The sequence below is a fragment of the Gorilla gorilla genome, chromosome 21 (genome assembly GCF_029281585.2).
Source record: "Gorilla gorilla gorilla isolate KB3781 chromosome 21, NHGRI_mGorGor1-v2.1_pri, whole genome shotgun sequence".
NCBI classification, from domain to species: Eukaryota; Metazoa; Chordata; class Mammalia; order Primates; family Hominidae; genus Gorilla; species Gorilla gorilla.
The window spans coordinates 27,827,058-27,852,528 of NC_073245.2; the positions used below are offsets into that span (position 1 = coordinate 27,827,058).

Genomic DNA, 25,471 nt, shown 5'->3' on the forward strand with positions numbered 1-25,471 from the left:
GCAGGAGAGACATGATTGCTTTTCATTGTAAGCCTTTCTGATGTAACTGAGTTGTTGCCACTATATAACATACACACACACACACACGCACACACATATGTGTCTGTGTGTGTATATATATAACTTTGATAAGTATAATTTTTGTAAAGAAACCTTTCCCTATTAGGATCTTCCAGCACGTCTAACCTCACAAGGCCTCAGAGCCAGTTCAACACACATACCCTTCCAGCAGACTGGCCTGTGCCCACCTGCAGAGCAGAAGTGGCCCTGCTTCAGCCACCTATTTCTGAGTCACAAAATACCCTGAAACTTGGTGACTCAAAACAACAAAAATGTATCATTTCTCTCCATTCTGTGGGTTGACCAGGTGGTTCCTTTGCTTCGCCTAGTGTTAGCTGGGACCCTGGGATGGCTGGAAGGTTACAGAATTGCCTCACTCACATGGCTCCACCGGGCTACTGGCTGGGGATCTGCGGAGCTGTTGACTGGCAGCCTTGGTTCCTCTCTGTGTGGGCCTCTCCACTTGGCTGCCTGGGCTTCCTCACAGAATAGCAGTGAGGGTCCAAGAAGGAGCCATTAAAGAAGTAAAGGCAGAAGCTGAAAATGACTGAAACCGTTATACTTATATAGCATCACTTGCACTGCATTCTACTCATCAAAAGAAGTCAAAGGTCACCTCAGGTCCAAGAGCAGGGAATTAGATTCAATCTCTGAATGATAGCAGTGGCAGAAACAGGAATGCTTCATGGCAGAGGGAAAATACTCCACATGACGCTCCCATTGCTCCAACAATTCTGCCACCAACCACACCTCCACGGACTGCCTGCTGGAGACTTCCCATCCAAACTTGTGCTTCTGCACACGTCTCAGCCCTCTCAGATGCATCCTCTCTCTCTCAGTCTTCTCTGTCCAGTGCAACCCATGGTTCTAGATTGACATGGTCACCTTGGCTTTCGGTGTTTTTATTGTCATCTTAACCTTCATCAGATTTTATTATTATTTTTTTAATTTATAATCATCTTCTTGGAGAATGATTCACCAAATTTTAAAATCCCAGACGATATAAACTAAGTCTTCTAAAATACTCTGTATATCCTACTGAATATCATTTCCATCCCTCCCACTGAGAATTATAGTGAACAGATGCAATCAATGTTTAAATTATGTATCTATGAATATGTAATTTATATATCCATACTTACAAGGCTGCCACATTGCATAACTCCAGGGAGGCACTTTTATGTTATAGGCTATGCAAATGGTGTCCCCTGGAGGTATGCAGTACGCAGCTCATACAACTGAACATGGCCTTCCTGGATATGGATGTTTGGTAAGAGCATATCTTTTATTCGACCTCTCTAATGCATACTCATTTTAGGGCAGTGGCTCTCAATCTGCGCATTATAATCACCTGGGCAGGCCACACTGCCAAGCACTAAAATCTGAATCACCTCATGGTGGGACCCAGGCATTGGCGTATTTAAAGTTCCCTAGGTGATTTTAACATGTAGTCAAGGTTTAGAACCAGTACTCTCAGGGGATGCATACAGAATCCTTGAAAAGGGTTTTGTCTTTGGTAAAAGTGTAAAAATAATTGGCATTCATGTATAGAAAAAAATAGAAAGTTGCAGGAAACTCTAAAAAACAAAATAAAACAAAACCAGTTCCATGCACTGAAGAAAATCCCTGTTGGGGTTTTTCTTTCTTTTCTCCATGAATATCCTTTGCCCCCTGCAGTCACACAGTGCAGAAAGCTTTGCTGGGCTTCACCCTGCCTCTCACTTCAGGTGGGAAGTGGGGAGGGATCACGGGGCTGTTGTTGGTGAACTTTGCTTTTCCCTCTGGCCTTAGGCCAAAAATGTGAAACTTTTTTGTTTGCAGAGATTGTCCTGTTCATCCCTTAAACAACCTTTCCTGGCCCAACGGACACTGTAGGACTTAGTTGGGTCAATGTCATGGTCTATACCTTCTGTGGCCTAAGCTGGCTCCAGACATTGGAGAGAGATTTGTATTAGCCTTGCTGGGCCTCGGCCCTGCCCTCTCCATGGGACATCTCCAGTACGGGACCCTGGCTGATGGCCAGGCCTCTGCACATCCATTCTGTCATTATCCGGAGCAACCGCCCGCACCCCAGCCCCAAGTCTCCCACCTCATTTTGTTGGGTCCCTTGTTCCTGACCGGATGCCTGGTCTGGTTCTCCTCTTCCTCTCCTAGGAACTTGCTTGCTCCTTTGGGAACTCTGAGCCTCAGACCTGGCAGAGCAGGAGCGTTACCCACTGGCAACATCCAGCTGGCCCCATCGCTGACCACCTACCACCTTTGGGACGTTTGGCTCCTTATCTTGACCCTGGGCTTGACCTGCTATTGCTGCACCATCAGAGAGAAACTTCCTCAGCAGCCAGCCCTGGAGTTCCTCTACTCCCACCTCCACCCTGGCTCTGGCCCCGCTTTCTGTGATGTGAGGGATTCACCAGCGCATTTGCTCTCTCCACAAATGTTTACTGAAAGCCAATTATGCACCAGGCACGGCGCTTGGTGCCCACATTAGAAGAGGTTCCTCCCTCCTGGAGCAGACAGCGAATACACTGTCCCTGAGAGGGGTGTTACCAGGTGATAGGACCCTGCCTGGGATTTGGGGACCACTTCCCAGAGGAAAAGGGGCTGGGAGCCAAGACATGCAGGATGATGAGAAGCTGATGGGGTAAGGGAGCAAAAGCCTTCCAGAGAGAGGGAATGGCACATCCAAGAGTCTGTGCGGAGGCTGGAGGGAGGCCATCGTGGTGGGGTCTCTCCAAGCCAGAGAGTAGAACCAGGTGAGGCTGTGAGGTGGGCCAGGCCAGAGCACTAGATCCTGTGGGCCAAGCAAGATCTTAGTTGGCCTTCCAAGACCCTTCCACGGTTTCTAGGCAAGAGAGTGACACAATCAGACACACCCACCGATCAAACTATCCAGCTACAGATGCAGGAGCCACCATTAAACACTCCCCTTGTGTCATCTGTGGAAGGAGACAGACACTGGGAATGTGATTTGCCTGCCAGGATGGGAACTGGGTCACCCACTGAGGGGCAAGAGAAGAAGAAAGACTCTAGTGTGTGTATGTTCGTACACCTTCTTTGCCAGGCATGGTGGCTCACTCCTGTAATTCCACTGCTTTGGGAGGCTGAGATGGGAGGATTGCTTGAGGCCAGGACTTCAAAACTAGCCTGGGCAACATAGTGAGACCCCACCTCTAAAAAAATAGAAAACAATTAGCTGAGTGCATTGGCACACATCTGTAGTCCCAGGTACTCAGGAGGCTGAGGTAAGAGGATCACTTGAGCCCAGGAGTTCAAGGCTGCAGTGAACTATGATTGAGCCACTGCACTCCAGCCTAGAGGACAGAGTGAGACCCATCTCTAAAAAGGACACACATGCACACAAATAGAATAAAAATTATGATTAATCCTGTCCCTTCAAAAAAGCTTCACTTTGCTATGGTTTGAAGGTTTGTCTCCTTTGAAATTCATCTTAAAACTTAATTCCTAATATGGCGGCATTGAGAGGTGGGGCCTTTAAAAAGGGGCTGGATCATGAGGGCCATTCGTGTATTAGTAGGTTCTTGGGTTATCATGGCGGTCGGTCATTAAAAAGCCAGCTTGACTCTTGCTCCTACCTCTGCCACAAGATCCCCTGCAGCACCTCAGGACTCTGCAGAAGAAGGCCACCAGCAAGAAGACCCTCACCAGATGCAGCTCCTCAGCCTTGAACTTCCCAGCTCCAGAACTGTAAGAAATAAATTTCATTTCTTTACAAATTACCCAGTCTCAGATATTCAGTTATAGCAACAGAAAACAGACTAATACAAGCCCGAATCTCTTCCTGAAGAGCAATTAGTCACATCCAAATTGAGGCACGGTCTGTCAAACAAATGACTGAATGCTTTGAAATATCAGGGTCATGAAAGACAAGACAGGCCCAAAGGTGGCTCCAGGTGAGAGGAGCTTGAGCGGAGGCACAATGGAGGGAGGCGGGTCTTGACTGGATAAAAAGGGACATGGACATGACAAGGACAACTTGCAACATTTGGACATGGGCCATGTAAAGAGAACAGGCTTGTATCTACATTAAATTCATTGAGGGTGGTCATGGTTTCGTTCTTATGTGAGAAAATGCTCACTATCTTAGAAAAGACATGTGGAAATATCTGGATAAAATCTCAAGATATCTCCGCAACTATTCTCAAATATAGAAAGAAACAAAAAGGCATGGTGCAGTGGCTCACATGTGTCATCCCAGTGCTTTGGGAGGCCAAGACAGGGCGATTGCTTGAGGCCAGGAGTTTGAGACCAGCATAGGCAACATAGTGAGACCCCATCTCTATAAAGAATAAAAAAATTAGCCAGCTGTGGTAGTGCACATCTGTAGTCCCGGCTACACAGGAGCCTGAGGCAGGAGGATCGCTTGAGCCAGGAGTTCAAGGTTGCAGTGAGCTATGATCATGCCACCATACTCCAGCCTGGGAAACAGTGAGACCCTATCTCTAAAAATATAAATAAATAAAAAGAGAGGGAAATGATAAAAAAGGAAAGAAAGAAGGTGGGTAGGGAGAGAAAGAGAAAGAAGAAAGGAAATAAAAAAAGAAAGAGAAGAAAAGTGATGGGGGAGAGGAGAGAAGGGAAGGAAAGATACTGATTTTTTTTTGACCAATGAATATGTTTATATAGAGATATAGCAAATGTGGCAAAATATTAACTGCTGGTAAGTTTCATAGTTATTATTCTTGCAAGTTTTCTATGGCTTAAAATTTTTCAGGATGAAAAGTCTGGGAAAATTAAGATGAACATAAAATAAAAACACTTTTTAAACAATTGTTTATGATTGGAAAAAAAGAATCTGACTGTTGACAGATTCCAGGACCACAGCAACTCTTCATATTTTAAGAATAAACAAATCTCTCCCATTTAGCCTGGTGGCTGGGTGATCTATCCCCACCCCTACGGATGACAGGATGTAAAAATCACTTACTTTGGACTCCACGAAATGGGTGAAACACCCCACTGTGAAGACGCTGGGGGAGCTACATATTCAGAGGACTCTCGGTTCTTTTCAAGCACACAGACATTTCCAACAGTGTAATGTCCTGACCTTTCTCACATGCCAAGCTAAAGTCATTTTTCTTTGAATAAGCTGAGATTTAGAAAAAGAAAACAATGATCCAGGTGGCCTTTAAAGAGTGAGTGTTATAAAGAGCATTTCCCGCACTGGGGCTGGGAGCTAGGGTGAGGGCTGGTGGTCTGGGTCACATGGGTTCCAATGATGCTGCTCCCATCACGTGCAGCAGCAGTCGGCCTCACCCGGGAATCAGAGCCTGGACTGGCCACTGTGTTGCCTTTACTCTTAGAACTGGAGATAATGAAAACTAGAACTCATTACATCTGTAGGTGCCCAACATCGAGTGTGCCATGTGGGCATGGGTCTCGGGAAAGGAGCATTTTGACGGTGCTCCTAAGAACCCAAAGGAAGACAGTGGCCCAGGGAGTGGTGTTCTGGTTGGCTGATAGGGCCTGCAGTGGGTGTGCACGCAGCCATGGCTTCCAGGGGAGCCATGAGATGCAATGAGAATGGGGGACACTGACAATGCTCTTGATCCCACCCTCTCAGGCCACCCGACTGCTCTTAGTGCTGCCGGAGCATCTGAGACACGTGCAGGTTCTGGTTTCTGATGACAGCATCCTAGGGAGCCAAGAGTTCAGGCTCTGGAGTTGAGAGCTGGTTCAAATTCTACACTTGTTGCCTGCAGACTGGGACTTGGGAAGGCTGAACCTCTCCAAGCCTGTCTTCCTCAACCCTGAGATGGGGTAGAAGGAGGAGTGCGCTGATGATTAAACGAGACGAAGCCTCTTACTCTCATACATGGTGCAGATCGGAGCCCCCAGCGGGTGCCCCACAGGTGGTAGCCCAGCCAGGAAGCTGACCAGGGCAGCAACCTGGAAATATGACAAGATGGAGCAAATCACACTCCCCAGAGATTGGAAGGAGCACTTTGTCCAACTGTGGGGATGAAGGAGGGGCGGAGCAGTACCAAGCATCACTAGGCTGCCTGCTGGGGAGAGAAGGACTCTGTAACCGGAGGGCCTTTCCTTTTCTGAGTAGAGTTTCCAAGTTTGGATTCTGAACTGAACCATCTGAGAAGATAATGCTGAGGCAAAGGCGCATCCAGCCGTTTCACTCCTCTCCGCCTCCCTTCTAAACACCATCAGGCGCTGCATACACTATGGTGGTCCCATAAGTTGACCATGGAGCTGAAAAATTCCTGCCAAGGAAGTCGAGGCTGCAGTCAGCCATGTTTGCATCCCTGCACTCCAGCCTGAGCAACAGGGCGAGACCCTGTCTCAAAAAAAAAAAAAAAAAAAAAAAAATTCCTGTTGCCTGGTGATGTCATAGCTGTCATCATGTTGTACAATGCATTACTTGTGTGTTTGTGGGGATGCTGGTGTAAACAAACCTACTGCACTGCCAGTCATATAAAAGTCTAGCACATATAAATACTGTATGTGCTGTGCATGATACTTGATAATGATTAATAAACTACTATGTTACTGGTTTATGTATTTGCTATAATTTTAATCATTATTTTAGAGCATATACCTTCTACTAATTAAAAAAAAAAAAGTTAATTGTAAAACAGCCTCAGGCAGGTCCTTTGGGAGGTGTTCCAGAAGAAGGAAGGCATTGTTATCCTAGGAGATGACAGCTCCATGCATGTTACTGCGCTGGAAGCCCTTCCAGTGGGACAAGATGTGGAGGTGGAAGACAGTGATACTGTCAACCCTGACCCTAGACCTAGGCTAATGTGTGCGTTTTTGTCTTTGCTTTTAACAAAAAAGTTCAAACAGTTAAAAAAATTAAAAACAGAAGAAACTCATAGAATAAGGATGTAAAGAAAGTACTTTTGTACAGCTATACGAATGTGCTTGTGTTTTAAGGTAAGGGTTATTACAAAAGAGTCAAAAGTTAAAACAAATTAAAAAGTTTATAAAATGAAAAAGTTACAGTAAGCTAAGGTTAATTTATTATTGACAAAAGAAAAACATATTTTCTAAATTAGCCTCAGTGTACAGTGTTTCTGAAGTCTACAGTAGTGTACAGTAATGTCCGAGGCCTTCACATTCACTCACCACTCACTCACTGACTCACCGAGAGCAACTTCCAGTCCTGCAAGCTCCATTCATGGTAAGTGCTCCATAGAAGTGGACACTTTTTATCTTTTATACCATATTCTCACGGTGCCTTTTCTCTGTGTAGATACAAAAACACTTACGTTGTGTTACAACTGCTTGCAGTATTCAGGACAAAGACATACTGTGCAAGTTCGTAACCTGGGAGCAACAGACTACACCACATAGCCTAGGTGTGTAGCAGGCTGTACAATCTAGGTTTGTGTAAGTCACTCTGTGACGTTCACACAACAAGGAAATCGCCTAATAATGCATTTCCCAGAACATATCCCCCCATTAAAGGGACACATGACTGTACATGCCAAGGAAACATTTAAGGAGCATCCACTTCAAAATTTACATCAGTGGAGAAAAGTGATTATTCAAAAGATCCCAATTCAGCCAGGTGCAGTGGCTCACGCTTGTAATCCCAGCACTTTAGGAGGCCGAGGCAAGCGAATCACTTGAGGCCAAGAGTTCAAAACCAGCCTGACCAACATGGTGAAATCCCATCTTTACTAAAAATACAAAAATTAGCCGGATGTGGTGGCACATGCCTGTAATCCCAGCTACTTGGGAGGGTGAGGCAGGAGAATCGCTTGAACCAGGGAGGTGGAGGTCACAGTGAGCTGAGATCACACCACTGCACTCCAGCCTGGGCAACAGAGTGAGACTCCATCTCAAAACAAACAAACAAATAAAAGATCCCAATTGAATGGGACAACCAAGTGGTCATCTGGGAAAAATTAAAGCTGAATCCCTACCTTATTCCTCACATCAAAATAAATTCCAGATGGATCAGAAATTTAATCCCTAAAACTAAAACCATAAAAGCATTAAAAATAGAATACTTTTAAAAAAATAACCTCAGAGTAAGAAAGATCTTTCTTAACATAACACAAAATCTGGAACACATTTTAAAAAATAATAATAAATTTGATTATATAAAAAAATGTAATTCAAATGTCAAATAAAAGTCGAAACACAACCAACAAAGCAAAAAAAGTGTTTACAACACATGCAGTTGGCAAAGGCTAATTTCCTTAATATATAAAGCACTTTTAGAATCAATAAGAAAGAAATGGTAAAGGATAGAGCAAAGCTCATAGAAATGGACCCACAACTGACCTTTTTTTTTTTTTGAGACTGAGTCTCACTCTGTTGCCCAGGCTGGAGTGCAATGGTGCAATCTTGGCTCGCTGCAACCTCCGCCTCCTAGGCTCAAGCAATTCTCCTCCCTCAGCCTCCCGAGCAGCTGGAATTAGAGGTGCATGCCACCACACCCGGCTAATTTTTGCATTTTAGTAGAGACGGGTTTCATCATGTTGGCCAGGCTGGTCTCGAACTCTTGACCTCAGGTGATCTGCCCACCTGGGCCTCTCGAAGTGCTGGGATTACAGGAGTGAGCCACCTTGCCCAGCCCCACAACTGACTTTTAAACATAGGAGAAGATGCTTGACCACACTAGTATTAAAAGCAAAAATTATAATTATGATTGTATACCAATTGCTTTTAGCTAACAGACTGGCAAAAAGTTTCATAGCACTGTGTGTTGATGAGAGTATAGAGAGACAGACATTCTCAAATATTATTACCGGGAGTAAAAAATCAGTACTATTACCCTAGAGGGCATTTTGACAATATTTATAAAAATTTAAAATGAACATATCTTTTGGCTAAGCAATCCCACTTCTGGGATTTATCCTGCAGACACATGGGCACACATGGCAAACAATCTAGTGACAAAGCTCTCTGAGATAGCAACATTGGAAGCAATCCAAGTGCTTGGCAATAGGAAATTGGTTAAATAAATGTACCATCCTGCAAGGGAATACTAGCAACCATTTTTTTTAAATGAAGCAGTACTTTATGTGCTGATATGAAATTATCTTCAAAATATATTAACATATATATATGCTCTTGCTTGCATAAAATATCTCTGGAAAATGCACAGGGCACTGGTTGCCTCTGCAGGGGGGAAATGGAGGCAGGGAGAGAGGCCACTTATGTTCATGTTTGATTGCATTAACATGCACATGTATTACCTATTTTTAAAAATAACATTTCTATAGTTATTACACTTGGGTAGGTCGGCTGTGGCTTCCCTAAGGATAAGGTTAGTTCCTCGATTCAGGAGCCAAATGCCAAAGGGACTCCAACAGTGATTCAGGTTTGGAAACAGCCCGCGGGAATCTGTGCTGACTCATCGGAGGACTCAGTGGAACATGGCAGCTCCAAGGCAGAGCCAGCCTGAAACCCTGTGAACATGCTTTAGGACAACCAGACGGTCAGAGCGAGATGGGGTCGGGGTGGGGGACACCCTGCGCCAAGGAGCCAGTGACTTCCAGGAGAAGAGTGAGGAGAAAATTCAAGGCTTTCCTCATGAAAGGGGGCAGAGCCGGGACAACATTCAAGGAGGCCAGGGGGATGTTGAGGGGGCCTGGCTGGAGGGCCTGGCAGGTGCATGGAGAGCCCCTTCCCAGACAAAGACCTGGGCACAGTCCCTGAGAAGCACTGAGGCACCCCCCAGGCTGGAAGCAGAGCCCTTCCCGCCCCTGCCCCGGCCACATCCACAGTTTGCTGGCATTTGCTGGCCTCCACCTCAGGCCCAGCTGAGTCAAGGAATTCCAAGGAACAGCCACCTCTTCCCATGCCCATCAAGCCGACCTTCCATGGTTTCTGTGGGACGTTTGGTCACACTGGGCTCAGAAATCTGCACTCTGTAAACTCACCGGTTTCTCCGTGACTGGGGTTTCCCTTTGTGCCTCAGTATTCCTTTGGGAAATGTTCAACCTTTTTTTGGCCTAGTTAGGGAGAAAGGAATTTTTCCAGACTCAGTCAGAGATGTTGGCTCAGCTTGATTGGGAGGGAAGGGTGATTTTAATAAGGCTGGGGGTGGTAGTGGCGACAATGTGTGACCCCCCCCCCAGGAAGTGGGACCGCACACGGTACCGGGGTGGGCAGTTCTGGGCTCCTCCTGACCTGGCTGTCCCTCCCCCGTGCCATGAGTTTTGAGCCTGGTTGCCTTGGTGATCCGTTTTCAGTCCTTATTCACCTCCTAACCATCTCATGTTCTCTCGAGCCTTCTTCCATCCCCAGCACAGTCCACACACAATGTAAGTGCTCAAAAGTCGGCCTGTAGCACTGAGTTGAGGGGCCGTCAGCCCCGGTGAGCCCTGGTGTCTCATCACGGTTTCCCCACGGCTGTCTCCACCCCTCTTCCAGAAAAGCTATTGAGAAATGGAACTCTTTGACATCACCCCTAGCTAAAGTCGCTGAAAACAGCTCAGAGGAGTGAATTCCACAGAGCCCTATGCCCCGCCTAGATTCCTGGGGCTTCTTGTCTCATGGAGTCTGCAGAGCGGCGTCCAGACCCCTCATCCTGGACCGCTACCCGGCATCGGCCTCCTCCACGTAGTCTTCTTGCTCCCACCGCACTCTGACTTTCTGCCAAACCATTTCCCTCCTGGCTTCAAACTTTTGTCGGGAAAGAGATGAAATCAGCACTTGGAGAGCTGGAAAGGGAAAAACAGCTGCTTTTCACAAAATGGGCTAGGGCGGGGGAAGGGGAGCAGCACAGCTGGATCTTGGTGGGAAAGCCAGAGTCTGGTGGGAACGTACAGCTCACAGCAGGAGAGACAAACACACACACCTAGAGGGGCCCAGCGGCAGCAGCTCAGGGGCTTGCTTGCCAATGGCACCTTGTACCTTATTCTTCAGATACAGTCACATCTCATATCCACATTAACCATCCTAGGGCTTTAGAGATTTTCTCCATTTTAGAGAGGTAGGCACAAAAAAAAAAAAAAAAAAAAAAAAAAAAAAAAGATTTCTCTTTCCCCTTAGTTCTCCTATAAGAATAATTATAGTGCATGTGCTTGGGACACAATAGAGAGTGGTGGGGCCTGTGGCATCAAGGCCGCCAGGTAAAATTGCTCAGGTTGGGTGGACTCTGTGGCATCTTGCAACTGTGGCCGTGTGGCTATGTGGGCCTCTGATAACAACTATGATTTTTCAAGAGGAGCCAGGGATCTGGATTTTTATGTAAAAATTACCTGAGATTTAAACATTGGCAACTAATTCAGAAGCTTTACGGTATTGAGCAGTCAGTAGTACACTGTGGGCCAAGCAAAACATGTCTGTGGGTAGAGTTGGGGCTGAGGGCTGGAGTTTGAGTCCTCCTTTATGGGTGAGAACTGACACATGTACCCCAGCCAGGAGCAGGCATTGTCAGCACTCTACCCATCCCCCAAATCCCTTCCTCCCTTTTTTGTTTCCGTGACCCCTCCAGCTCCGAAGGGCTTTCACTTCCTGCAGTATGCACCTGACTTACCTCATGGTATATAACCTGTTTCTTACCATTCCACTTTTCACCTGCCTTCCTCAATGATAACTCTAACATAATAGTTGTTTTTTGTTTGGTTGGTTTTTTGTTTTGTTTTGTTTTGTTTTGAGACACAGTCTCACTGTCACCCAGGCTGGAGTGCAGTGGTACGATCTCAGCTTGCTGCAACCTCCACCTCCCGGGTTCAAGCAATTCTCCTGCCTCAGCCTCCCAAGTAACTGGGACTAAGGTGCCCACCACTACACCCAGCTAATTTTTTGTATTTTTAGTAGAAATGGGGTTTTGCCATGTTGGCCAGGCTAGTCTTGAACTCCTGACCTCAAGTGATTCGCCCGCCTTGGCCTCCCAAAGTGCTGAGATTACAGGTGTGAGCCACTGTGCCCGGCCTAACATAAGAGTATTTTAAAATATCAGTGGCTTATCAGGCATGATGCTAGGTGCTTGACATAAATATTGGTTTAAAATCAACACATCTAAGGGAGATTACATTAATGCTTCATTTACTAAATGTCTAATGGTTTTTGAGTTGTAAGGCAAGGTTTCAAAAGCCTAATCAATTTATATATATATAAAGTTAACATATCCACATCCTTATGATGCAGGTAATGGGATTATTCACTTTTTTTTTTTTTTTTTTTTCAGATGGAGTCTGGCACTGACACCCAGGCTGGAGGGCAACGGCGCGATCTCGGCTCACTGCAATCTCCGCCTCCCAGGTTCAAGCGATTCTCCTGCCTCAGCCTCCCAAATAGCTAGGATTATAGGTGCCCGTCACCATACCTGGCTAATTTTTTGTATCTTCAGTAGAGACTGGGTTTCACTATGTTGACCAGGCTGGTCTTGAACTCCTGATCTCGTGATCCACCTGCCTCAGCCTCCCAAAGTGCTGGGATTACAGGTGTGAGCCACCGCGTCTGGCCTATTCACATTTTATGTATAAGGAAAGTGAGGCCCAAAGACATCTGACCACAGCTTATAAGCAGCATTTCCTGGGGATCTTCTTCAGAGGGCTCCCTTCACCTTGCTTGGAGGGACAGAGAGCCCAAGGTGCCTAGAAATTTGCATTCTCCTCCCACACCTGCAATCCTTGTCCAATGACTAATAGGCACAAGAATTTGAAAGTCCAGCTCCCTTGCCTTGGGTTAAGATAACTGAAGTGTCCCCTGCACTCAGAGCTCCCCCTCAGGATCAGGCTGAAAAGCCGTCATCTGTAGGACGTCGCCTGTGATCACCCCTGGCTTGGATTCCTCTCTACCCCAACCTGCTTCCTTCAGCCCCTTCCCAGTTTGCCCTGGGAGCACTTCCTTAATAAATCACAGGCACACGAGACCTTGTCCCAGATCTGTTCTGGAAGAATCCACACTTAGGCACAGCCAAGGCTAATGGGCAACTCCTCTTACAGGAGAGAAAGATTCACCCTGCCAGGGGCTGGTACAATTGTTTGAGAGCCTCGGAGGACATAGGCTATAAAAGGACATTGCTTTCTCTGAGAACCAAGTAGCATGCTGGGGCCCCTCCTGCAGCCTCTCTGCTCTCCCACCCCACCCCTTCCTCCACACATCATCCCTCTATATAGATGTGTCGTTGCTGCCAAGCATCCTTCCACCCCTCCGGCTGCCCTGGCAACCACAAAGATGGTGTGTGTCTGACCCTGCCCCAGCTCCAGAGTCCTAACTGGAGTAAGTCCTAGCTACCTTGTCATAGTGGTTGGTACAAATAACCCAGACTGAAGTCACTTCACATATGAGATTCCCATGGAACACCACAGGGAGTGGCCCAGAGGCTGGGAACACAAATTCAATCTCGAGGGTGTACAGGCTTGGAACATGGGGAAAGCCAGCAGAAAATCAAGTGGATCTACAGAAATGGGCAGACAAGAAAAGTGAAAGGAAAGGACACCAGAGCCCAAACCTGGCTTCTGTTGCTTGCCAACAAAAGCATTGTGACAATTCCCAGGACTCCCAGAGATCTGTTGTGTGTTTTGGAAATTGACAGAGCACCTAAGACTGAGCAGAAATACAGAGGAGGTAGACACTGGTCCAGTGTGGCTGGTAGATGCTGACGGTGGGAAGCACAGGATCTGCCCAGGGTGTTGGGTGCTTCTGCAGAAGGGTCAGCCCTGCCATGAACATGAAAACCCCTTGCCTGATCCCTGCAGCTCCAGCCAGTCACTAAATGACAGCCATGTGACTACTGTGTGTGATGGGCTCACCAAGTGCATCCGATACAGCTTGTGAATTCAAGGACCTTGCAATCTAGTTAGAGGGACCACATTGGCTGCATAGGGTGGGGGTAAGGGCATGGTTTGGGGATCAGATGGACTTGGGTCTGGGTAGCACCAAATCTCTGTGGGCCTCAAGTTCCTTACACGTAAATGAGAGATAATACCATTATCTACACCACAAGGATGTGACTTTTGAAAAATATATTTTTATAATTAATCAGGCTTTGAAACCTTGACTCACATATAATTCAAAATCATTAGACATTTTGTAAATGAAGCATTCATTTGATCTTCCTTAGATGTGCTGACTTTTAAACAATATTTATGTCAAGTACCCAGCATCATGCCTGATGAGCAATTAATATTTTAAAATGTTGACTATTATATTAGAGTTATCATTAATGAAGGCAGGTGAAAAGTGAAATGGTAAGAAACAGCTTATGCTGTGCGCTAAGTGACAGACACAGACAAGGGGTGAGGTCTTTCTAGGAAAGTTTAGGAAAAGACAGGTTTGTGCCTCCTTTAAAAGACGAGGTGAGGGGGAACTAATGCTGTTACAAAGGTCTCTATCTCTGATCAGAGAAGTGCTGGGAGCCACATGAGGAAAGAGGGTTTGCATGGGCAGGATTCCATTACCAATTTGAGCTTCAATCCCAACATGGCTTTCATTCCAAGGTCTTTATCCAGAAGTCTGATCTGAGGGATAAGAATCAGGGAAATGTCTTGGCTCCCATGTTAGTGTATGTGATGAAAAGAGATAGCAACTGGCATTTACTGGACCTCTACGATATACCAGGCCCTGTGTAGGTGTTTTTATAAATAGTGTATCTGTCAGCTATTCCCACAATAAAGCTGTGTAACAAAATTCACAGCATACAACATCTTCGGGTTACATGGAATTTGGCTGGCCTAAGCGGGGCTCAGCTGGGCCTGACTCCTGGCCATCAGATAGGTTCAATTCTGCTTAGTATGTTTCTTATACTTCTGGAACCAGCAGCTACCTAAAAAATTATTTTCTACAATGATGGTAAAAAAGTGCAGGAGCCAGCTTAACAGCACAAGCCCACTCAAGCCTTCACTTACATCATGTCTGTCAACATCCTTGACCATAGCAAGTCACATGGCTAAGACCAAAGCTAAGGGACATTAAGTATACTCTGCCACCCGAGGCCATAGCAAGAGTGTGGACATCTAATATTAATGCGACTACAGGGAAGTGAAAATAGGAAATTATTATTCTACCTTCTACAGAAGCTGTTTTATTCTATCCTCTTCAACAACCCCGACAGGCAGCCATTATTAACCCCAATGTAGAGATTTTAAAAACCCAGGCTCGGAAAATGCCACAGTAATTTAGAATGTCTAAGCCACCAAACTAAGATTTGTGCCTTGTCTGCCTGGCTCCAAAAACCGGGGTCTTCTGCCATTCTGAGCAGCCTGTTAAATTGAGAATTTGCATTTTAAACCATCCATCTGTGGGCAACAGTGACCTATCATAAACCACGGTCAAAATCAGAGAGAAGGATTTGAGTACAAGTAGGTGATCTGGGAGGTGATCTCAAGAAGCACCATAGAGAAATGTGGAAGAGAAACAGGGAAGAGAAGCCAAGAAAGGGGGCTTACTGGAGCCAGTTACTGCTGTGGGAGGATGGGCTACTGAGGACAGGGGTGACCAATAGAAGAGGGTCACATACTTCAGAGTTGTTGCAACCAACAGGCGGGGAGCTGGGGTCCTTGTCCATCAACTTCCAGGAGCCATTGAGAAGCACCACTCTGGTTCAATGAGTCTCAATCTAAAATCATCTGGGAGTTTGTTGTTGTTGTTGTTGTTGTTGAGACAGTGTCTCACTCTGTCACCCAGGCTGGAGTGCAGTGGTGTGATCTTGGCTCACTGCAACCTACCTCCGCCTCCCAGGTTCAAGCAATTCTCCTACCTCTGCCTCCAGAGTAGCTGGGATTACAGGCGTGTGCCACCACGCTCGGTTAAATTTTGTGCTTTTAGTAGAGATGGGGGTTCCCCATGTTGGCCAGGCTGATCTCGAACTCCTGACCTCAAGTGATCCACCCGCCTCGGCCTCCCAAAGTTCTGGGATTATGAGTCACCGCGCCTGGCCAAGTTTATTATTTTTTTTTTCCGTGATGCCTGGGTCTCACCTCCAGTGATTTTGAGCTGATGAGGCTGTGTCAGCCTGAGCATGGGACTGGTGAAAGCTCCCCCAGTGACCTGTTGGACATGGTAGTTTGGGAAGCTCTGGTCTAGCCAGTTCCTCGGATCCCTCTGAGCCTACAAGTTCGAGGCCTCTTTGAACAAGCTCAGCTGAGGATGGAAACCCTGAGAAAGTGGCCCGTGCAGCTGGAGATAAATCATTTATTGGCCGGGGCTGCAGCTGGTGGTGGCTTGAGAAATGAGCTTTTTGGCCTTAACTCCACTGTTTGTGCTCCCGTGACCATAAGGGAACTCAACGCACAGACTTTCTTTTTAGAAAGAAAAAAAAAATGTCAAGCATATTTTCCGAGGTTTAATTTCCCTCCAATGTCCTGAAGAAACCTTTCGAAAAGCTTAGACTGCCTCAACCCCAGTCCCTAGTAATAACATCAAAGACTTTGAAATGGAGACCCAGTGTGACTTTGTTTAAGTAAATAAAACCCAGGGAAGGAGAGAAATTAAAAAGAGCACGGGTTTAAGAGAAGTCAAATTTCCACCAAAAAGGTGGAAGAGGGAAGCTGGTTGGTGGAGTAGGATGGGAGGCAGATGCCGAATCCCAAGAGTTTAAAATTCAGGAAAAGAAGAGAAATGCACTGTCTTTGCCAGATTTAGCAAATAAAAATATGGGATGCCTAGTTCAATTTGAATTTCAGATAAACAATGAATTTTTTTTAGTGTGTGTCCTGTGCAACATTTGGGACATACTTATACTAAAAATATTATTCATTGCCCATCTGAAATTCAAATTGAACTGGGCATCCTGGATTTTATCTGGCAACCCTAAAACATACAAAAATTGGTCTCAACTGGTCAGGACACCCTTAACCAGGTGTCTCTGAGTTAAATTGGGTGACTCTGTGCTAAACGAGACGTCTCTGGTCTTAACTGGGCATCCCTGGTCTTCTCCCATTTGTAACTGGAGTGGAAATACCCATAAAGGAAGATAAGGAAATAAATGGATGGAAAGGAGAGGAGACAGAGAAAAAGGGGGTCTTCATGGGAAGGGCAGGGGCACCAGCATCCCTCTGCCTGCTTTCTCCCACCCCTGAGCTCTTAGCACAGCCGAGGGACCTGAGGTCAGAGTCCCTGTCCAGAGTGAGAATTCGCCTTTCCCTCTGTGAGCTGAGGATTTGGAGGAAGGTCTGCAGAAATCGGGAGGGCCATCTGCCCCAGCCCTGGAGAAATGAGATGGGGTGCTGGAGGTTTAACCCCCACGCACGTACTCGGGGCCACCCCTTCCCTATGGCCTGCCCTCCTTTGCCCAACCCTTTCCTCCCTGTGCTGCCTCCATCCACCCTCTTCTCTTCTCCTACCTCCTCATCTCTTACCCTCCAAATAAGGAAGCCAGAGGCAGTGGCGTGGTCAGGGAGGATGCCTGCAGGTCTGGTCCCTGCCCCCAGGCAGAATCCAGTTGCCAACGAGGCAGCTGGGGAGGGTTTGGAGGAGGGGCTGTGGGTGCTGGGTGGTGCTGGGGATCCTGGCTCGCTGACCGCACAGGGCCCCACCGCTGGTTCCAGAGGACTCAGTGTAGCTGTCTCAGGCCTGCCAAGGCGCCTGCATTGGAGCCACGTCAAGGTGAGAAGAGGGCCCGGCCTGCAAGGCAGCAAAGAACAGCTTTATTCCTTCACTGCCAGCGGCTCTGGGAGGTGGAAGATGACGTGGCCCAGTCATTCCACTCCCAGGAACTGACCCAAAGAAAATAATCCAGCCCAAGAAAGAGAGCTGTGCTCAGAAATATTCACAGCAACATAAGGGAAGTGGTTTCATAAACCTTGGCATGTCAGCACCGTGGAATGTTCCTTTATTTCACCCGACATTTAAGTGACCACTTACTTGGTGACAGGCATCCTGCCAGCTACTGGGTACACAAAGGAGGGTATAAGCCGATCCCTTTTCTCTGGGGTTCACAAGCAAAATGAGGGAGGTTGAGAATGCAGCCTCCAGAGTCAGGTAGCGATGGGTCTGTACACCTGTCTGTCCCCTCATCTGTAAAGTGGTGATACCCCATAGGAAGTGGTGAGGGCCAGTGGGGTGACACGCATCACACACACAGCACAGTGCCTGACATGCAGTGAGTGCTCAGCAGTTACCAACTACCCTCATGGCTCCTCCTACTCCTGCAGGGATGTGACAGGCATGGTGACGGGAGGATGTGTGAGCCGTTAAGAGTTCACAGAAGAGGGTGTATAGGCACCACCACTGAAGTATGTGCAAGTGCTGAGAGCAGAAGGAATGATGGGGTTTAATTCTACTGGAGATGTCACCAAAGGTCACCATAGGCCTTAACTCAGCTGGGTCTTGAAGGATGTATAGAAGTTTGCTGGATAGACAAGAAATGAAAAGACATGCCAGGTAGAAGCAAACCTGTGGGCCCAGTGTGGGCAAATTCAACTCCACCAGACTCAGCTCTCCATCATGGTCCCCAGCCTTTTGGTGATGATCTCAATCTACTCAAGATGTTTTCAGGCCAACATTGAAAGGAAAGGTTCTGGGTCTCTTCCCTTTTCTTCCCATGATTCTCAGCCCCTGTGCAAATGTTCCCACCTTTCCCAGCAGTCTTTGCACTCTTCATATCAAGAGATATTAGAAAGACCAGAAGTGAGCCATTTCAATGTCCACTCGCGCACAACCAGGTGAAAAGATCCCACGTTCTTGAAGGAAGGGTCTGTGGTGATAATATTGATTAATAACAGTCAACAAACACGACACTGCACTTTTTTTTCTTTTCCTTTTTTTCTTTTTTGAGAACAGGGTCTCACTCTCTTGCCCAGGCTGGAGTGCAATTGCACAATCACAGCTCACCGCAGCCTCCAACTTCTAGGCTACAGCCATCTTCCCACCTCAGCCTCGGAAGTGGCTGGGATTACTGGGCTCTGCAGTAGGGCAGCCCTGGGTTTGAACCTAGATTCACTATTACTAGCTGGGTGACCTTGAGCAGGTCAAGCGTGCACCACCACACCTGGTTAATTTTTTCTTTTCTTTCTTTCTTTCTTTTTCTTTCTTTCTTTCTTTTTCTTTATTTCTTTATTTCTTTCTCTTTCTTTCTTTCTTTCTTTCCTTTCTTTCTTTCTTTTCTTTCCTTCCTTCCTTTCTTCCTTCTCTCTCTCTCTCTTTCTCTCTTTCTTTCTTTCTTTCTTTAGAGATGGGATCTTGCTATGTTGCCCAGGCTGGTCTCTAACTCCTGGGCTCAAGCAATCTTCCCGCTTCATTCTCCCAAAGTGTTAGGATTACAGGCATGAGCCCTCACACCTGACTGTTTACTCTCTATTGAGTACTTTACAAATACCATCTCTGTGAATTAGGTATTCTTATCCCCTGAGCTTAGATAATGCAGCTGAATTGACGTGGACTGCTGAAGGTCACCCAGCTACTAATAGTGAATCTAGGTTCAAACCCAGGGCTGCCAGAGCCCATTCCCTTACACTGGGTCATGTTACTAAAAATGCCAAAAGAGGCTGGGTGCAGTGGCTCACACATGTAATCCCAGCACTTTGGGAGGCCAAGCTGGGTGGATCACAAGGTCAGGAGATCACGACCATCCTGGCCCACATGGTGAAACCCAGTCTGTACTAAAAATACAAAAAATTAGCTGGGCATGGTGGTGGGTGCCCATAGTCCCAGCCACTCGGGAGGCTGAGGCAGGAGAATGGCATGAACCTGGGAGGCGGAGCTTGCAGTGAGCCAAGATCGTGCCATTGCACTCCAGCCTGGGTGACAGAGTGAGACTCCGTCTCAAACAAAAAACAAACAAACAAATACAAAAATTAGCTAGGTGTGGTGGCACGGGCCTGTAGTCCCAGCTACTCAGGAGGCTGAGGCAGAAGAATTGCTTGAATCCAGGAGGTGGAGATTGTAGTGAGCCAAAATCACACCATTGCACTCCAGCCTGATGACAAAGCAAGACTCCATCTCAAAAAAAAAAAAAAAAAAAAAAAAAAAATGCCGAGGAGCTAAGTCAGGGCTTTGATCGAGAGGGGAGAAGGCAGGGTTGAGCTCTTCGCTTGAGAGAAGGGGTTAGCTGGTGATGTTGTCATAAGCCCACAAGGGGCCACAGCTCTAGACCTGAGTGCTACACATTGACCCTCCTCTTGGCACCAGACACTGCCCTGCTTGTCATTTCTGTACGGATCAGGGTCCCAGCACAAAACCAAAACCATGCTAGATCTTCCAACCCAGGGAGTTTAATAGAGGGAACTTGTTTTGCAGCTTTGAATTGATGAACAGCCATATGAGGATGTCGAGGTCACCCAGAGGTTAGTAACAACAGGAAGCCACTGCTACCATCACTAGGGCTGGGACAGGAAAGGACAAAGGGACAAGGTGGGGTCATCAGAGTTGATGGTTCTGGGGCCTCTGGCAGGAGCTGGAGCCGCAGCAGAGAGGCAGCCACTGCCTGACGCACCCCCAAAAGCAGAGCGGGGAGACACACCCTGAGCTCTCCCCGCCTCTGCCCTCCAGGCTTCTAGTCATTTGTCCAAGCCTATCTGAAGCCAGAGGGCAGGGGCCCTGGAAGGGACCCTCTCCACACTGTAGAACAGAAAGCAGAAAGGAGAGAAAAGAGTCTGAGAGAAAACAGGAGGAGGCCAGGCACAATGTCTACCCCAACAACTGCCCTTCAAGGTCATTGTTTTTACCCCATTGTAGAGATGAGGAAACTGAGGAAACACTCACATATCCACACATGCACCTACACATATACACATCACATACACATATGCACACATACAACCATTATGCACATCATACACATAGGCTCACTGCTTCACTTTGAAGAGGTTAAATGACTGAGCCAACCACGATGAGACAACTTTTAGGTTGGTGGAGACCTAATTTAAACCCAGGTCACTATATCGGTTTTCACAGCTCAGGCCAAACTGGTCACCTCCAGGACTTTGTGAATCATGAAGAATCCGACAACAAAACAACAGCAACAACAGCAACAACATAACGATGTAAGAGACCTTGAAGTTCCAAAGGCTTAGCCCATGTGGGGCCAGGGGTCAAGGGCCCTCGGATGACGATGGTGCTCGTGTTTCCCTCTCCTCCTCGGCTCCCTAAGTCCCAGCTTCAGAAGAACATTCTATTAAGCCACAGCCAGCACTCTGGTTTTGGGGACTAAAGGCAATTTTTATTTCCTTCTTTGTGCTCTTCTCTATTTTCCAGAAGGTTTTGTTGTTGTTGTTTTTGGGGAGTTTTTTGTTTGCTTGTTTTGAGACAGGGTCTGGCTCTGTCCCCCAGGCTGGAGTGCAGTGATGTGATCTTGGCTCACTGTAACCTCCGCTTCCAGGGCTCAAACCATCCTCCCACTTCAGCCTCCTGGGTAGCTGGGACTACAGGTGCATGCCATCCCACTAGCTAATTTTGTATTTTTTGTTTCGCCACATTGCCCAGGCTGGTCTCGAACTCCTGGACTCAAGCAATCCTCCTGCCTTGGCCTCCCAAAGTGCTGGGATTACAGGTGTGAGCCACTGCACCTGGCCTATTTTCCAGTTTTTTTTGCGAGGAGCATGCACTGCTTTGTTACTGGGAAGGACAGATCATCTTTAGGCAATATTACATGGTAGCAGGCCCCAGATGAAGGCTTAACAGAAAGAAAGTTGGGGCAAAAGAATGGTGGCAGGAAAGAGGACTGGCCAATACAGATGGCGTGTCACCGTCCTGCTCCCTCCTTCCCTGGAAGGGGACAAAACCAGGCACCATTCACATGCCATGGCCTGGGCTATTCTTAACATACCCTCACACATATGCACACAAACCTCAGGTGCACAAATAGACACATGCACTTACACATATGACACACATAAATATACACACACAAAGACACACACACACCCTCACAAGCACGCCTGCCCATGATGCATGTGCATACATACACTCACATATTTGCTCACACATTCACACACATATAAACACACCTCTCATGCACATACACACTCACATATCCACACGTGCACCTACACATGTACACATCACATACATGTATGTACACGCACAACTATTATGCACATCGTACACACAGGCTCACTGCTTCACTTTGAAAATCGGATTTCCAAAACTTTCCTAGCACAACCATCTCACAAGGGTGTCTCTGGCCTCCTCCTCTGAGCAGCTGCCAATAATGCCTTCCAGGAGCAGGGGTGCCTTCTGTCTGGGCCCCAGAACACGCCTTGCAGGTGTCCTCTCAGGGTGGGCTCCAAAGAGCATTTCCCTCTGTAACCACAGGCTGGGAGGCCCAGCCCATCCCCTTGAGCACTAGGCAACCCGTCAGCACCCAGGAGCTCAGCTCTCAGGAAGGCTTCCAGAAGCTCCCTTCAAAACCTCAGAAGCAGCTCCATACCCTAAGGAGAGGCTGCAGTTCGCAGAGTTCACACTTCCCTGGAGGAAGCCTATGAAGCCAGACCCACCTGGCCCTCAGAAAGGCCCCTGGAGTCAGAATGCTTGGATCCAGTCCCTGCTCCTCTCTGAGGCTTGGTTTTCTCATCAGTAATGGAACAGACCTTTGAGCTCTCATCAAGGGCTTGTAGCTAATACTATAGACCGAGCCTCTCAACCTTCAAGGCAGCTGGAGAGGAGTTTAACTCAGTGGATAACATGCACCCAAAGTCCTTAGCCATCAGTATTTATTGCTGGGGGTTCCACAGTCCCTGCTGATATAAATATGTATGTAACTTGCTCCCCCCAGAGAGCCCAGATGGCTGGGAGGTGGAGGGGAACTGCACACACCTGTGCAGTCACCCCCACCACCCCCACAGGTTAGCCACAGCCCAGTGGTTTGGCAAAAACATCTGCCCCATGCTTCCTGGATAACATACTGAGCAGCAGAGGCCCATGATGGGAGGGGCAGCTGGGAGCTGAGGGCCTCCGGGATGGTCTCGAACAGGAAGGGATGGCAGGTGCTATGCCTGCAGGTGCGGGGACAGGGTCACATGAATCAGGTAGGCAAGTCATGGGCCTGTGACTTTTGAGGACCAAGGAGGGGGACATGCTCAGGATGGGCTGAAATGTCCCTCTGTCACCTTCCAAAGGGGGTGCCTAGCAGAGATCCAACTTAGGGTTTTTGCTTCTTTAGAGAAAGCCATTGTCAGCTACATCACAGAATGGGTGGGAATAGGAAGTTAACTTGGAAAGACATGAATTGTCATTCCTTGGAAAAGGGGAATGAGCTTCCAATAGTCCAAGGAATCAGGAATGAGTCCACCGGGAAGCAGGGTAACTCTGGTGTCCCCAGAGAGCCAGGTCTGCAGTGACACCAGGAAGCCCTGCAATCGTGCTGGGCTTTGACCTGCTGGGTGAGGCCCCTGCCCCGGGCTTCAGGCCCTGCCGAGCTCCATGCTGGCTCTTCTGGGCCATAGTCCTCCCCAGAGTAAGGAGTTGGTGAGGCCAAAGGGACACGCCCAGCTAGATGATCACACACATCCCCTTCTAGAAGGTACCCCTCGTCCTGAGGGTGGCCAAGGGGATGCTGTCTGCAAGAGAATGATGGAGTGTGGTTGGCCAGATGTATGTGCCCAGGGCACCTCAGCATGAAAGGGACTGGGAGGTGGGAAGGGAAGGAGAGGGAAAAGGGAGGCCTCCTACCCAGGCTAAAATCCCCACCCAGTGATTTCTGCTTAGACTGGCCACCCTTGTCATAAAGGAGGCCAGGAAAGGTGACTGTGCTATGCTTAATAATACAGACTCTGTAACTGGTAAGATCAGGAAAGACGATTGAGGGCAGGCAGCTGGCAGCCTTTCTGTGCTTCACTTTTCTACTAAATGCAGCAGAAGGGAGAGGGTTGCCCCACCCCAGAGAGTCCCTACCACAGAGCAGACCCCCTTAGCACCCAGGATCACTCCAGGAGCTGAGGACTATATCCAGCACCCACACCTTAAACTTGACTAGATGCAATTACTCAAACATACACTCACATTTTCCTCAGCCGGCCACTGAGGTCAGAGCCAGCTAGACTGGACTTCCTGCTGCTGCCCTGGAGATCCCTGTTGGCACTGGAGACTCCTGGACACAGAACGTGTTATGAGTCAGAAGCAAATGTGGAATTCTCTACTTCCTGCTGTCACCCACACGTGGGGCGTATCCGCTACTGCTGTATAACAAATCATCCCAAGAATGTAGTAGTTAAAGATAACAACGGTTTACTTTTACTCACAAGTCTGTGGATGGTCTGAATGGTTCTTTGGATCTGGACTGGGCTCAGCTGGCCTCAAATGGGCCTCACCCCTGCATCTGGAGGGAGCTGCTGGCTCATCTGGGCACTAGTGGTCCCGATGGTCTCAGCAGGAACGGCTCCTTCTGCTTTGCATTCTCGCCTCCTCTGGGAGGCTGGCCCAGGCATGTTCACAGCACAGGTTGGACGGGTTTCCAAGGGAGCAATGGAAGTGTGCTGGGCCTCTTGAGGTCTGGACTTGGTTGCACCACATTCTATTGGCCAAGTCGCAAGACCAGCGTGTATTCAAGGGGTGGAGAAATAGACTCCATCTGTTGATGGGAGGAGCAGCAAAGGCACATCGTGAAGGGATATGATAGGGGAGGGAATAACTATGGCTGTTTTTGCTTACAAACAGCCTACTACAGGAAGTGTGGCCATCTGCCCTCCAGCACAGAGTCAGCATGCAAGCTGCCCTGGAAAAATTCCTATGAAAATTTTTTTGCAAACTTGTGGCCATTTGGAGGTTACGTGGTGAGAACATTCAGATATACGTAGATATCTGACCATGGTAGCTGCAGCACTCAGGGCCCTACCAGAAAAACAGAGCCCCAGCCAAGTAGTTCAATAGTGAATTAATACTAGAAACTACAGCTTGACCTTTGAACAATGAGGAAGTTAGGGTCATCAACTCCTCACGTAATTGAAAATCCACATATAAATTCTGACTCCCCAAAAAGTTTAGTAATAGCCTACTGTTGACCGGAAGCCTTATTGATAACACAAACAGTTGATTAATGCATATTTTATATGTTATAAATATTATTACTGTATTCTTACAATAAAGTAAGCTAGAGAAAAGAAAATGTTATTAAGAAAATCATATGAAGGAAAAAATAAATTTATTACTCATTAAGTGGAAGTGGATCATCATTAAGGTCTTCATCCTCATTGTCTCCATGCTGAGTGGGCTGAGGAGGAGGAGGAAGGGGAGGGATTGGTCCTGCTGTCTCAGCGTGGCAGAGGTGGAAGAGGATGAGAAGGTGGAAGGGCCGGCGGGAGAGGCAGGCACACTCGGTGTAACTTTATGGAAATATATCATCATTTTTGTTTGACTTTTTTCCTTTCTCATTTCTCTGAAAATGTTTCTGTACAGTACCAATTCTTCTTCCACCATTTGCTTTAGTTTCAGTGCCCAAACCATAGAAGGGTCCATGTGGTAAAAGAAGTCAAAACTGACTTTTTTTTTTTTTTTTTTTTTTGAGTTGGAGTCCTGCTGTCACCCAGGCTGGAGTGCAATGGCACGACGTTGGCTCACTGCAACCTCTGCCTCCCAGGTTCAAGCAATTCTCCTG

At 47.4% G+C, this 25,471-nt stretch overlaps 1 long non-coding RNA gene across 2 annotated transcripts in view; it reads right to left on the reverse strand.

Moving 5' to 3' along the window:
* Positions 1-24,344, reverse strand: part of LOC134757778 (uncharacterized) — a 55,471-nt gene extending 31,127 nt beyond the window's left edge. Inside the window, exons 1-4 of one of the 2 annotated variants that reach the window (XR_010132266.1) lie at positions 17,301-17,604; positions 9,930-10,001; positions 7,178-7,277; positions 3,654-3,763 (exon numbers count right to left, since the gene is read on the reverse strand). This is a non-coding gene — a long non-coding RNA (uncharacterized lncRNA). Of the gene's footprint in view, positions 1-3,653; positions 3,764-7,177; positions 7,278-9,929; positions 10,002-17,300; positions 17,605-24,119 lie in introns of those variants that run through there. The other variant, XR_010132267.1, reaches the window with a different exon arrangement.
* Positions 24,345-25,471: the final 1,127 nt, after the last annotated feature.